We start from the raw sequence: 14,798 nt of genomic DNA, 5'->3' as shown, positions 1-14,798 counted from the left end.
CTCATCTAAATCATCATTCTTTGACAATTTATGTCCTATCACCACAAGTGTATTTACTAGCTTAGAATCTTCCAATCCAAAAAATTTTGGTATCTCCTTTACATACTTTGATTGAGTGATGTACATACAATATTTCATCTAATGTACTTGCAAACCCACAAAGAACTTGATCTCTCCAAACATAGACATCTCAAATTCTTGCTTCATTTCATTTGCAAAAGCCTTACATAAAGTATCATGACCTCCAAATATGATATCATAAACAAAAATTTTAGATTAAAAAATACCTTTTTTTCTCTCTCTCTCTATCTTCAAGTATAGATTTTTGTTATCATTAGTCCTTTAAATCCACTCTTCACTAGATAATTATGTAGCCTCTCATGTCATGCTCTTGGTGCTTGCTTCAAACCATATAAAACTTTGTGTAGTCCACATACCATGTTTTTGTTATTAGCATCAACAATCCTTCTAATTGTTTTATCTAAACCTCTTCCTCCAATATACCATTCAAAAATGTAGACTTAACATTCATTTCATAAGCTTTGAAACCTTTGTATGTAGAGTAAGCAAGTAGATTTCTTACTACTTCCAATCTTGTAATAGGAGTGGATGTCTCTCCATAGTCTATCCCTTCTTCTTGTGCATATCCTTTATAGACTAAACTTTCCTTGTTCCTTGTGACTTCACCATTTTCATCTAAATTTTTTTTATATACCCACTTGGTACCAATCACATTTTTGTCTTTTGGTCTAGGAAAAAGCATCCATGTCTTATTTTTCTCAATTTGTTCAATCTTTTCTTCCATGGTTTTACTCCAGTCCACATCTTCTAAGAAAACTTTCATTTTTTTAGTTTCTTTCATGCTCAAAAAACATGTATCATCTTTCAACTTGTTCCTTTTCATTGGTCTAGCATATGTATCTCCAATGATTTGTGTAGCAGGGTGATGTCTCTTGACATACTTAGACAATCTTGGTTCAGCTCTAGCTTCTACATTTGGTCCCTCAACTTCTAAATAACTATGTACTTCTCTATTAGGTAGTTCAACATCTCTCCTATGTACACTAATTTAAGAATCAAAATGTGCCTCAACATCATTTTTGTAACTTGACACCTAAATGTAGCTCAATTCTCGAATGTAACTTGACATTCATAGTATGTAACTTGGCAGTCACTACAACTTTCTGTTGCTTTGTAACTTGATTTACAACATCTTGATCAATAGGAATACCTTCATAAAAGTATAAAAATTATTTTCATTCTTCTATTTTTTTCAAAGGTTCAGCCTCGTATACTTCTGTATATTCATAAAATTTCACATTTGCACTTTCCACAAGTTTGTTAGTGTTAGTATTTAAACACTTATAAGCTTTACTTCTTTGGAATAACCAATGAATATGCCTTCAATTTTTGCATCTAGTTTATCATTCTTGAAATCTTTGAGAATGTAGCATTTTCTTCTAAATACCTTAAAATATTTTACATTGTGTGACTATCCATAACATAGTTCAAAAGGTCTTGAATGAGTACCTTTCTTGACTTGTACACAATTCAAGGTATAGATAGTTGTACTTACAGCTTCTCTCTAGTATTTCAATGTAACATTTTTCTCCATCATGAGTGTCCTAGCACAATCCATTATAGACCAATTCCTCCTTTTAGCAATTCCATTTTGTGGAGGGGTTCTAGGAGCAGATGTCTTTCTTTTGATTTCTTTGTCATTACAAAACATCTCAAACTCATTTGATGTAAATTCTCCTACTCTGTTAGATCTCAAACACTTCAAACCTTTTCCTCTTTCCTTCTCAACTCTTGCTACGTATCACTTAAATATTTGGAATGCATTAGATTTCTATTTCAGAAACATAATAGTCATCATTCTAGAATAATCATCAACAACCAACATAATGTACTTATATGCTTTGTATATTTGCACTTCAATTGGTCCACATAAGTTAACATGAACAATCTCCAATATTCATTTAGAGGTATGAATCTTACTCTTAAAACTTGACTTTTTTCATTTTACCTAAGTGACATTATTTGTAAATTATATTTCCAAGCTTCTTCAACTTAGGGAAACCTCTTACTCTTCTCATGTTACTGATACTAACTAAGTTATCAAAATTAACATGACATAACCTCTTGTGCCATAGCCAAACATCATCAAATTCTAAAATTAAAAAAGTAGCATCCTCTATATCAACGTTGAATAGATTACCTCTAGTTTGATCACCTTTTCCAATCAAATTTCTATCAATATCATATATCTTAGCAACTTTAATCTCAAACTCAACCTTAAAACCCAAATTATTTAGTTATGACACACTCAACAAATTATAGTTATGTCCTTCAACATAGTAAGAATTGTCACGTAAAATCTTTTCTGTGAGCTTGATAGAACCTTTTCCTTTTATCAAACATGGTGCATCATTACCAAACCTTACACTATTTCCATCATAATATTTATAGGTAATTAACTTACTTTTATCTCCAGTAATCTAATGTAAACACCCACTATTAATGATCTATCTATCATTCTTGTTCACACAAGATACTAGTGAAGTTGCCTCATCCTCATTAGATTAATCCTTCATTGCAACATATACCATGACATCATCATGATCTTTAGATGCATCTTTTGTTTCCTCTTCAACAATGTAGCAAGACTTCTTGTCTTTGTCTTTGTACTCTTTGTAGTCTTCATCTCTTCTACTTTTGTACTTATCACCACCACTGTAATTCTTCTTCTCTACACATCAAGCAATAATATGACCAGCCTCATTGCAATTGAAACGCACAATAGGTAACTTAATTTTAAACTTTCCTTTACCTCCATGAAATCTTCTTACTAATAGTGCTTCAAGTTCTACATTTTCCTCATCTGTATCACTATCACTAGACACATATTTTGTCTTTTTTTCCTTCTTCTTCTCATCAGGTTCCTTTAATGACAGCTTAGCTTTGAAAGCATATTAAAAAAATTTAGGTCTATAATTATCAAAATTAGATAGCTCAAAAGCAGTGAGCCTACCTACTAGACCTTCAAGAGTTAGATCATTCCCTAGCATACATCTTAGTTCTTATATTGCAGAAACTCTAATAGCATATATAGGTAGCTTTGGTCTTAAAACATTACTTAGTATAGTATCATCATCTATTTTACTGGTAGCTCCTCTTCATGCATCAACAACATCTTTTATCCTAGAGCAATATGGAGCAATATTCTCACCTTCTTTCATTCTAATGTCATTGAACTTATCTCTGAGACTTTCAACTTTGGCTCTTAGAAAATTATTTTCACCTCCATAACTAGTGTATAGAGCATCCCACATTTTCTTTGCACTATCACAAGCTTTGATATCATCAAACTTGACATATCTTAGAGCAGAGGAAATTTCTAACATTGCCTAGTTGTGTTTTCTCTTCTTTTTTAGATCTTCAGTAGTTAGGGCTCCAACAGGATCAATATGCTCAACAACAATGGTAGATTGTGTATGATCTCTAAGACCTCCTATGTCTAGCTTCATCAAACTTTTCTATGCAGTAAAGTTATCTCTATCAAGCTTGGTTACTTCTCTTTTTGACATCTTGATCTTTGTGTACTAGTACATTCAAACTAGTCCTCTTAGGCAAATAGCCCTGATAACAATTCTTGGAATTCTTTAGAACAACTGAGAGAGGGGGGGTGGGGGTGAATCAATTATCCAAGGTTCAAATGTATAATTAAAATTTTTATAGCATAGTGAACCCATATCCATAAAACATTTTCATCATGCATGCATCGATTAGATTATGCAATCACCTAATCTTGTAGGTTACTATCAAATCAATTTACAAAAATGTAAAGATGAAACATAACACTTTCAATAACACATTTGACACAATGATTTAATGTGGAAACCCAATTTGAGAAAAACCACTAGTAACATGCTACTCATTCTCACTCTTTTGAATTGATGCCTTGTCAAAGGCCAACCCTATTAAAGAATACAATGCACACTATTAAATGTGACATATTAAAGGATTTAAATCACCCTATTAGGAGTGAGCCTTATTAGAGGACTTTAGATCATTCACTTGGAATGTCACCCGATTAAAGGATTTACAAAATGACTGTTAGGTCAACCTTAATCCAAAGGATTTACCATATATTGATACAATGATTAGAGAGTAGCAGTAAGGCTTTATTTGATAACAACTTAGAAAACACTTCAAGATTATAGATCTTTCTTTTTGTCCTCTATTCTTCTTGGCTTTCATACACTACAACTCTAATAGCTTGTTCACCCTTCAATCATCCATACCCTTAAGTCTTCTTGCTTTGCTTCCCAATGAAGTCTCTTCCCTTAGGTAACTAAATGAAGAAATGCCCTAGACTCCTTGTCTTCCTTGGGTTATCACACATGAAAACCTTTGATTTTGACCAACCATCTAATAGAGAATTAAGATTTTTTTCCATTCATCCTCCATCATTAATTTTAGGGTTAGGTCAGATTAGGTAGGATTCAATGAATTTTCCCCTCAGTTCATTTAATTCCCTACTAGAAACTTCTCCTTAAATTCTCTTTGAATTTACCTCAAAATGGTTCACCATGAATTTTGTGCCACCAGCTCACTCATCAACCTTATCTTCCACACATTTCACACAATCCAAGAAATTAAACTTGTCATCTCAGATTCATCGAATTCTCGATCTTTCTCATAATGCTAGCACTTGGCATTAATTGACTTCCAATGCTCAACATATACTACATTTCTCGACATCCATTGTCAAAACACTCACCATGAACTAAAGTTTGCTGGTGCTTGGCATCAATTAATCTTTAGTCAGCTTACATTGTTTCACTCTACTTACAATAAAATTGACTTTTCTTGGCTCCAACTGATTTTCTCCTCGGCTTGCAAAAACTTTGCTCGGCACCTATTGTCCACTCGATCAAGCTTGGTAGAAAAACTTCATTTAACTTATTCTTATAAACTTACTTAGTGTAACCAATTTTTGTACTTCTTTTCATATCATAACTCAACCTTTCCTATAGGTGATATTGTTAACTCATTTGATCAAATCATCTTCATCAATCAAATAAATGATAGTACTTAAATCATATAAGAAATTATCTTACCAGCAAGTAGATGGTTTCACATCAATGAAAAAACCATGTTTGAAACATATTTATCATACTTGTATCAATATGTTTTCAATAGGAAGCACATTTTGAGAAGGTTGTAAAAAAATAGGAACAAAATTACTAGGCTAGGGATTGTACAGTTTATGGGAAATACAAGTCATCACACTATAATCATTGAAAAGGTCCAAAGGAGTCTTGGGATTTTCTTTGATAAATATGATAGGATTATTAAGAGTTTGAGGAAAATCTTTGATGATGATAAGAGGTTTATTGGTTGGTTGAGAAGGGATTATTTTTATAGTTATCAATGATTTAGAATGGACAATTACATTAGATGTTTTAATGTTGAACAAATAATCAATCACAAAAGGTGAAAATTATGTTTGTCGTAATGGTTTGGTTGAGGAAACATAGAGGAGAATGAATTAGAGATGGGATCATGAGAAATATCATCCAACATAACCACATATTCACTACTAGACATCTCATTTGGGTTCCTATCATCATGTCTAATAAATGAATCATCAAATAACTCATGACATAAATAATACCTGATGAAAGTAAGCTTGTTAACACACAAGATGAAATTGTTTTGTGTTTTATTAAATCTAATATATATATATATATATATATATATATATATATATATATATATATATATATATATATATATATATATATATATATATATATATATATATATATATATATATATATATATATATATATATATATATATTTCCCTTTTAAGATGCAAGAAAGAGAAAATAATCAGAATGAAAGCATAAAATAAATATTTTTTTCCAATATGTTTTAAATGCAACTAAGATCTAACTAAGTGAAATCAAAAGAAATGAAATGTACAAAAGGTTTGTGTTCATCAAAATTTAACATACAAAATGGAAATAAATATAGTTGGATAGATCACTGATGAAGATTTTTAATGGGATTCTAGAAGAAGTAATCAAGAGGTTCAATATTTTCTTACAAAGTAGATATGACAAGTACCACTCAACATGATAGGGTAAAAGAGTGATACTGATGCAGGAAAATCTTAGGAAAGTTAACAATTATATATGAAGGGGATTTATGATTGGATTCATGGATTTATGATTTGCATATTTAAGGATTGGTTCAAGGTATATTGGGGAACCTTTCCTTAGGATCACATGGGGATTAGATGGATCGTGTTGAAGTTAGAGTTGTTTTACCTTGTGGCTAGAGCTATATTTTCTATTTTTTGCATGATACTTGTGGGTGGTGTAACTAATTATCCTTAAGTAACTAGTGGATTTTACTTTTATGGTTCTAGGGGGGCCTAGATTACTATATTCAATTAAAGGAGAAAGTCCTAATTCATTATGAGTTTGGAGAAACGACAATTCTCCTAGGGTATCAATTTTTTATCAGATTACACATTTGATTTCAATGTGTGAATTTTGAGATGTGTTGAAAATTATACTTAAGGGATCAGAATTTTTGCACATGGGGTCTTAAAGAGGACCTAAAATAGTATCTTGAGTTAAGAGATAAAGTCTTATTTCAATCAAAGTTGGCAGATATAGTGATTTTTCTTGAGTATCAATTTTTTGCCAGTTTACATGAAATGTGTGGAGTTTGTCATCTTGCATGATTGAAGTAGTACATGTTATTGGGTCATGTCTAGACCTAAATATAAATTTTCATTGATTTTTGTTCATGTTTACTCTAGTTTTTGTTTACTCTTCCAAGGTGGACCTATAATGTAATTAAATGCTTGACTAGCTGACTTATCGCTTAGCTAGCTATATAAGGAGCTTGTGTTGATGTAGAAATCATTAGTGCTGATGATTAGAGGATTATTGTGGATCATGATTTGGAGAATTTGATATCATTAATAAAGGAACATCTAAGATAGTGAATTTAGAGAAGAGCTAGTGATTGCTATTTAAAAACAATGAGGTTTCTTGGTGGCTTGGGAGCACAAGTTGAGATCTTGGAGCTTTCTACCAGATTGTTGTTATGTTATAGATCTAGGCTAGCCAGGAATTGATTAGGATCTTGAGGGATCTTGCAAAACTATTATTGTTATTTCTATTGTATTTGGTCATAAACTAGAAGGCCTTACGGTTGGGCACATTAAATGTAACAATTATTTTATGAACAAAGAGTTGTGAACTGGTATCAGATCTTGCATTGTTTTATTGTTTCCACTATGTGGTTATTTTTTGGGGGCTAGGACATCTCCTTTGGGGATTCTCCTTCCTTGCACTACATCGTGTTCTATCAAAGCTAGGTTTGATCTAGTTGGTTGAACTTATTAGAGTGAAGGTTTGACCTAGTTGATTATTGATTTGGGTTTGTGAATATCATGGAAGATGCCTCCAAAAAGATTGGACCCTAGCGAAATTGAATATCTTTATGATGATGTAGAAGCAAGGGTCTTAGAGAAGGTTAATTAGATTTCTAATCTAAGACAAAGTTGATGGAGAGTGATATGATCATTGAGATAGTAAGTGTTATAGGTGGTGTACCTTGGCATGTGGATGTTGAAGATCATTATGAGCATGTTGTTGAAAATTTTGAGGTTACTTGATTGAGTGCTAAGGAAAAAATTGATCGTGTGGAGATACCTAATGGAAATAGGGATGGTTAATTTGCTAGACATGGATCTCAGTTGAAGGTGAAGCATAAGATGGAAGTTTCTAACTTTTTAGGTACTTTGAATCCTAAAGACCTTGGATTGTTGAATTGGAAGACTACTTTGAGATTGGGGATATTGAGGATCCACTAAGAGTAAGGTTTACACAAACTAACTTGAAAGGACATACTACTCTTTAGTGGAAAGAATTGTAGCAAAATTTAGAAGAAGAAGGTTAATTATAAATCACTAGATGGACATTGATGGTGACTAAATTGAAGGCTAAGTTCATTCCCATTGATTATGAACTTGAGTTGTTTAAGAAATTGTAGAATCTAAAGTAGAAGGATATGACTATGAAAGATTATATAGAGGAGTTTTACAAGTTGACTATTTAGTCTACACATGGAGAATTGTCTAAGAAGGTGGCTAGATATATTAATGGTTTGAGATTTAACATTTAGGATGAGGTTTTTGTGTTGAGTATTACATCTATTGAGGATTCTTATCATTATGCTTTGAGAGCAGAAGAGGAGTTAAAGAGGATACAATCCTTGAGAAAAGGAGAAGTACGATCACTTGGTGAAGAAAAAACAAATTGTTGCAGATAATTTCAAACTTTTTGAATAGAGGAAGAGAATAGACAAAGGTGAATTTAAGGGTACTTTCTATAGATGTCATGAAGAAGGACATAAAGATTATAAATGTCCTAAGGCTAGTGACAAAAGAACTGATGTGGTGCAAGAAGCTAAAGATTTGGTAAATGAACTTGATTAGGTTGGGGATAACTTGTTGATTCAAAGAGTGTTTCTTGGAAAGAGGAAAATGGAACCTTGTCAAAGGAAAAAAATTTCAGGACTCATTGTAGGTCTAGTGGTAAGATTCGTAATGTGATTGTGGATGGTGGTAGTACTAATAACCTAGTTATTGAAGAGATGGTTCAGAAACTAGGTTTGAAGAGGGTAAGGAATCCTTGTCCTTATAGGATTGGATATTTACAAGATGAAAATGTTTGGAAGTAAGGGAGCAATTTTTTGTTGATTTCTAGATTGGGAAGTATAAGGATCAAGTGTTGTGTGATATTGTGGACATGAGTAGTTGTCACATATTACTTGGTATACCTTGGCAATATTATTCTAGGGTTGTGCATGATTGTGTCAAGAGTGTGTTTATAGTTCAAAAGGGTGCCAAGAAGCATTCACTAATTCCTTTATAGAATGGAGAGCTAAATAGGAACCCAAGTATTGGTAGCCAAGTTGATTTGAACTATTTTGAAAAGGTTAGAGATCGACATGGAAAGAAAACCTATTATACACCAGAGATAGATGTGAAGATAATAGTTGTAGAAAATAAGTTGCAGAACAAGAATAAAGGAAAGAGTGTAAAAGTTGATATGGTGGAGGAAATTTATGTGAAGAACTAGTTTGGGTTTTATGTGTAAAACCCTAAAAGATATTCTTCTAGCTATTAAGAACATCATTTCTTCTCACTTGGGGTGTCTATTGTAGGAGCATCCTAAGGAAGTCAACAATATTATATAAAGGGGATTTATGATTGGATTCCTAGATTTATAATTTGTGTATTTAAGGATTGGTTCAAGGAATATTTGGAAACCTTTCCTTAGGATCACATGGGGATTAGATGGATCATGTTAAAGTTAAAATTGTTTTACCTTGTGGCTAGAGCTATATTTTCTAGTTTTTGCAAGCTACTTCTAGGTGGTGTAACTAATTACCCTAAATGAATGAGAGGATATACACCTTTTAGGGTTTTAATAAGGCCTATATTAATACCTTTAGTTAAAATCACAATTCTTAATTCATTATGAGTTTAGAGATATGATAATTGTCCTAGGGTATTGATTTCTTGCCAGTTAACATGATTGATTTTTGTGTGTGACTTTCAAGATGTGTAGAAATTTATCCTTGAGGCATCAGACTTTTCTCACTTAGGATCTTAAATAGACCTAAAATACTATCTTGATTTAAGATCACAGGTCTTAATTCAATAGGGTTTGGGAGATATTATGATTTTCCTTAGGTATCAATTTTTGGCTAGTATACGTGAAATGTGTGGAGTTTTTCATCTTATGTGGTTTTGTATGATAAAATGGGATCTTATTAAGTTAGGTAAATCCTATTGGGTCATGTGTGGACCTAAATATAGCTTGTCATTTATTTTCATTCATGTTTTTTCTAGTTTTGGTTTACTCTTCCAAGGTGGACCTTTAATGCAATTAAATGCTTGACTAGCTGACTTGTGGCTTAGCTGGCTATAGAAGGAGCTTGCATTGATGTAGAAATAATTAGTGCCAATGATTGGAGGATTATTGTGGATCATTATTTTGAGGATTTTATATCATCAATAGACTAGGAGTATATGAGATAGCAAATTTGGAGAAGAGCTAGTGATTGTGGTTTAGAAACAAGGACATTGCTAGGTGGCTTGTGAGCACAAGTTGAGATCTTGGAGGTTTCTACCAAATTGTTGTTATGTTACATATTTGGGTTAGATAGGAATTGATTTGGATGTTGAGGGATCTTGCAAAACTACTATTGTAATTTCTATTGTATTTGGTTGTAACCTCGAAGTCCTTACCACTAGACACATTGCATGTAACAATTAGTTTATGAATAAGGAGTTGTGAATTGGTATAAGATCTTGCATTATTATATTTTTCTGCTGTTTGGTTATTTTTTGGGGGCTAGAACATCTCCTTTGGATATCCTCCTTCCTTCACTCCATCAAATACCTAAACTTTTCAAATTTAGAAACTTTTTATTAATTCTTAATGTAATAGGGATATAATGAAAGATAAAGATATATGTAAATATGATCTATAAAAGTAGATACAAAGAATAGGTTCATATAAATGTGTGAACCATGAGAACAAATTACATCAAAGATGCAAAAATTGATTTTCTATTGATCAAAGCCTCAGAATGAACTAACTTCTATAGTAGGAAAATCAAAAACTTGCAAATATTATCTAAGTATTTCTCTAGTTTTATTTTTTAGTATAGGTTGACCTAGATGGTATAAATAAAGATAAAAGTTATAAGTCAATATGGAGGGTATAGGCTGGACTCTACCTATTCATGGGATCACAAGTTGATCTATAATGTTGTAACACTAATATCTAGCTTCCTAGATTAGTCTCAAGAATAGGTTATGCAATAATAGGCTATAGGACATGTACTTGATAGTTTTAGAATATGGAAAAAAATGTAGATATTGAAAATTATCTAAAGGGGTCCTCAAATTTGTAATCAAATCTATCCTCTAAATCCTACAAATTTGAAAAAGTACACATGTCTGTGTGGGGAATGACTATGTAGGGGTTTTCCTTAGTCAACCTCTCATTTTGGTTATTTATACCTCCACAAATAGCCATTAGAAACATGTATTGTATAGTTCTAATGAATGTAGAAATTTGATCTAGAATGCAAGGAGCTATGCAATTGTAATGTAAAATTCCAAGATCTAACCCTAGAGAGTGAATCCCTAACATGAAAATGCAATCAATATGTATTTGTATGCATGCCAATATATAAATATGAAGCAAAAAAATATAGATCTTAATATATTAGGGATACCATACCAAGTCCCCAAGGGATAACTTACTCCTAGCCATATTCATAATCCATTTGCAACTCCATGATGATGTTTTGAATGCTTTATTGTAGTTGATGGCACTTGTTTTAAATATTGTATATGGTAAAAATAATAATAGAGAAAAATTACCAATCTAATATTTGACAAGGGGTTTGGATATGAATCATCTTGGAAAAGGGTATGGGATATGAATCATTTTCAAAATAGCTTATATATGATTATGTAGGGATTCTCATAAAGGTTGTACATTATCTTAGGGTTAATTTTCATTTAAATAACTAATGAAAAAATAACTTTAACCACTACTCAATTTTGTGTCATTTGATCCTCAACTCAATGTAGCTAAAATTGATCAAAATTTTAGAGTTTATATGTTTGATGATTATTGATATATATTACTGATATATTATTGGACAATTATTTAAGATATGAATAAACAATGAATTATTAATGTTTTGCATTAGAGATTGGTCTTTTTATTTCTCAATATGCATCACGAATTCTCCCATTTTGTTGAAATGGAAAAGCAATAGGAAAACCAACAATAAATGAAGAAGATTATGTTGATATAAAATACTTGTGAATTAGGGCTCAGTATTGTTATTTATCCTTGTTTGAATATAAAATACTTGTTTTGATTATGTATATTATTTAAAACCACTATATGATAAATAATCTATTCTAGGGAAATGTTAAGGGGTCAAATATATATAGTTGCAGACTACATTTATGACTTGCATCAAATAATCATGAAGACCAAAAGTAAAGTCAATTATGGGAATACATTGTTCCCTTTAAATGAAGGCAACACAAAAACAATAAAGAGTAAGGTACAATCATTCTTGGGTTTTAAGCCCCCACTAATTCATCATATCCCAAAAAATGATAAAAAAATTGTAAGATGCCAATAGTTAAACTATGGAATTAGTTCTCATTTTCCTAACCATTGAAATAATGTTAATTTTGTAAAGGGAAATTAATATTCATTAGCTCAATGATATTATTAAAAAAAATCATATTTGAGAGCACTTTAATCAAGTTTATCTCAAAATCCCATGCAATAAGGGTGAAGACTTGAAGAATCTTGGTTGGCTAAGTGAGAAAAACAAGTGTTGACATGGGAGAATCACACAAAGAACAAGGAAAAAAAGATAAGGAAACAATTAAACAGTGGTGGCCCCATAAAAAATTTACGATGTATTTTTTATGTGATGAAAATACCATTAACATATTTTGGGTTCATGATATTTAGTTACTTAAATGAACATCTTTCATATCTCATTTATGCCAAGGATTTGATGCAATAAAGAATGAGGCTGATAACATATTCAAAGAATGAGACCAACTACTATTTTCTATTGTTCTACTAATAGCCTATGAGAGACGCATCACTACTTTTTTTCAAAAAAGAATTCTAGCACATGTGAAGGTCTAATATTCTACTCTAAAAACTAGGTTTGGGGAGTCTTGCAAGCTTTCTTAGTTTTCTAAGATTAATTAGGATCAAAATATTTTTTTGTTATCATATGGTTTTGTAAATGATTCAAACATTTTTTCATTTCTTATGTTATAAAATGGATACCAATATCATAGATTAATTCTTTTGAAATGTGATTAGTGAGAGCATAATAAAGTATTGGGTGTTGGCTAAGTTTTAAATAAAATGCATCATAGACAAAAAAAAATAGTAAAACTTTTTTTTTCTAGATTCTCAAAAATAACTTTTTCCTATTTTCTTCAATTGAATATGTAGATCATGAAGAACAACTGATGAAAATTTCAAAAAAAATTATTGTGTTTTCTATTATTTGAATTTTACTAAATAGTGCATTTTGTATGGAGCTTAACCACATCTGATGTAGTGCTATTAGCCAATATACTTCATAGATAAGTATTATAGGATGTATGAGCTCATGTATAATGCAACAAATAAGTTTGCATGATGTAACAAGTGCCACATAGTGGCTTGTATTCGCAATTAGTTTTAAATTATATTGTAAAGAATAAATTATTTTAATTGATAAGATTGCATTAGATAAAGTAAGGTTTATTATAATGTATATTTAATTCTATTTTAGAAATTTTTATTAGATTATTTTATTATATATAAATCATATAACAATACAATTTATATTTTTAAAACTATAATAGCTACTTTGTAGCATGTATATATTAAAGTATAGCTAATTAAATATTCTAGAATATATAATTGTAATATATTATAATATTGTTTAAAATATAAAAATAATCTATAATAATTAAAATTATAAGTGCAAATAATTAAATTTATTGTCATATATAAATTTTCAATAGATTTATTCATGTATATTATATAGTTTTATTGAATATATTTAGAGTTTCATATTAAAAACATATTAGTATGCAAAAATTAAGCCGCAAAAAATGCAATATGTTAGAGCTCCGAGAAAAAGATCTCTATAACACATAATCAATTGAGCCAATAGTATTAAAGATAAATAAATTATATCAAATATTAAATTAAATAATAAATTTAAAACTTTTAAAATATTTAATTTATGAAAAAATTATTAATTGTGATTGGTGCAAAAGTATATAATTATTGTACTAATTGTACAAACTGAATGCAATAGTATATTTCCTATGACAAATACAAATAATGCAAATTTCCTATGGAAAATACAATAAGTTTCATTATTGTCTTGATTTTTTATTGATACATACATATAAATGTAATATAAAGTATGCTATTGTTATGTGTTCATCATTTTTCATGCTTTCTTTCAAGCTCAAAAATAAAATATTTTAAAATGATAACTATGAATGTGATGCTAGTTCTTATTATATTTATTTACATGAATGTAAGTATCAATTGGTTTAATCATAATTTTTTGTAAAATTTGCTAATAAAATTGAATACATTTTATATTTTCCTGACTATGCTTCCATGTGGATTAGACAATGCTTAAAGTTAAAACTATTTTAAATGTTTTGTTATAGTCTCAATATTATATGAAGTCTTGATGGGATTATATGTTTGAAAATGAATATCAAATCTGACTACATTATTTTGAGGATTTGCCAATAGAATTTTGTATTTGTTGTCAAAGTCTTGTTTTCAGGGATACAAATGAATAAAAGGGGAATGGCCTCCTAATTTTGGTGACATAGTGAATGTAGTGCCTACCCCTAGGTCACATTTTTGTTATCATTGTCGAACTCTTTTAGGGTTAGTTTTTTGTTGACGGTTAGTAGCATTGTTTTGATACTATCATATATTGTGCTATGGATTCAGTTTATATGTGATGAGATTACTTAGACTCTACATTTCATATATGCATGATGATTATTACATTATTTCCAGTCATTGATGATGATTAGTTAGATGGTTTATTATCACATGTGTTTTATTATGGATACTTACCCCATACTTGCATGTGTATAGTGTGCAT

This window comes from Cupressus sempervirens, chromosome 10, assembly GCF_028749045.1.
Source record: "Cupressus sempervirens isolate cs-2001-9-10 chromosome 10, ASM2874904v1, whole genome shotgun sequence".
NCBI lineage: Eukaryota > Viridiplantae > Streptophyta > Pinopsida > Cupressales > Cupressaceae > Cupressus > Cupressus sempervirens.
Note: the sequence above shows the minus strand (reverse complement) of the source record.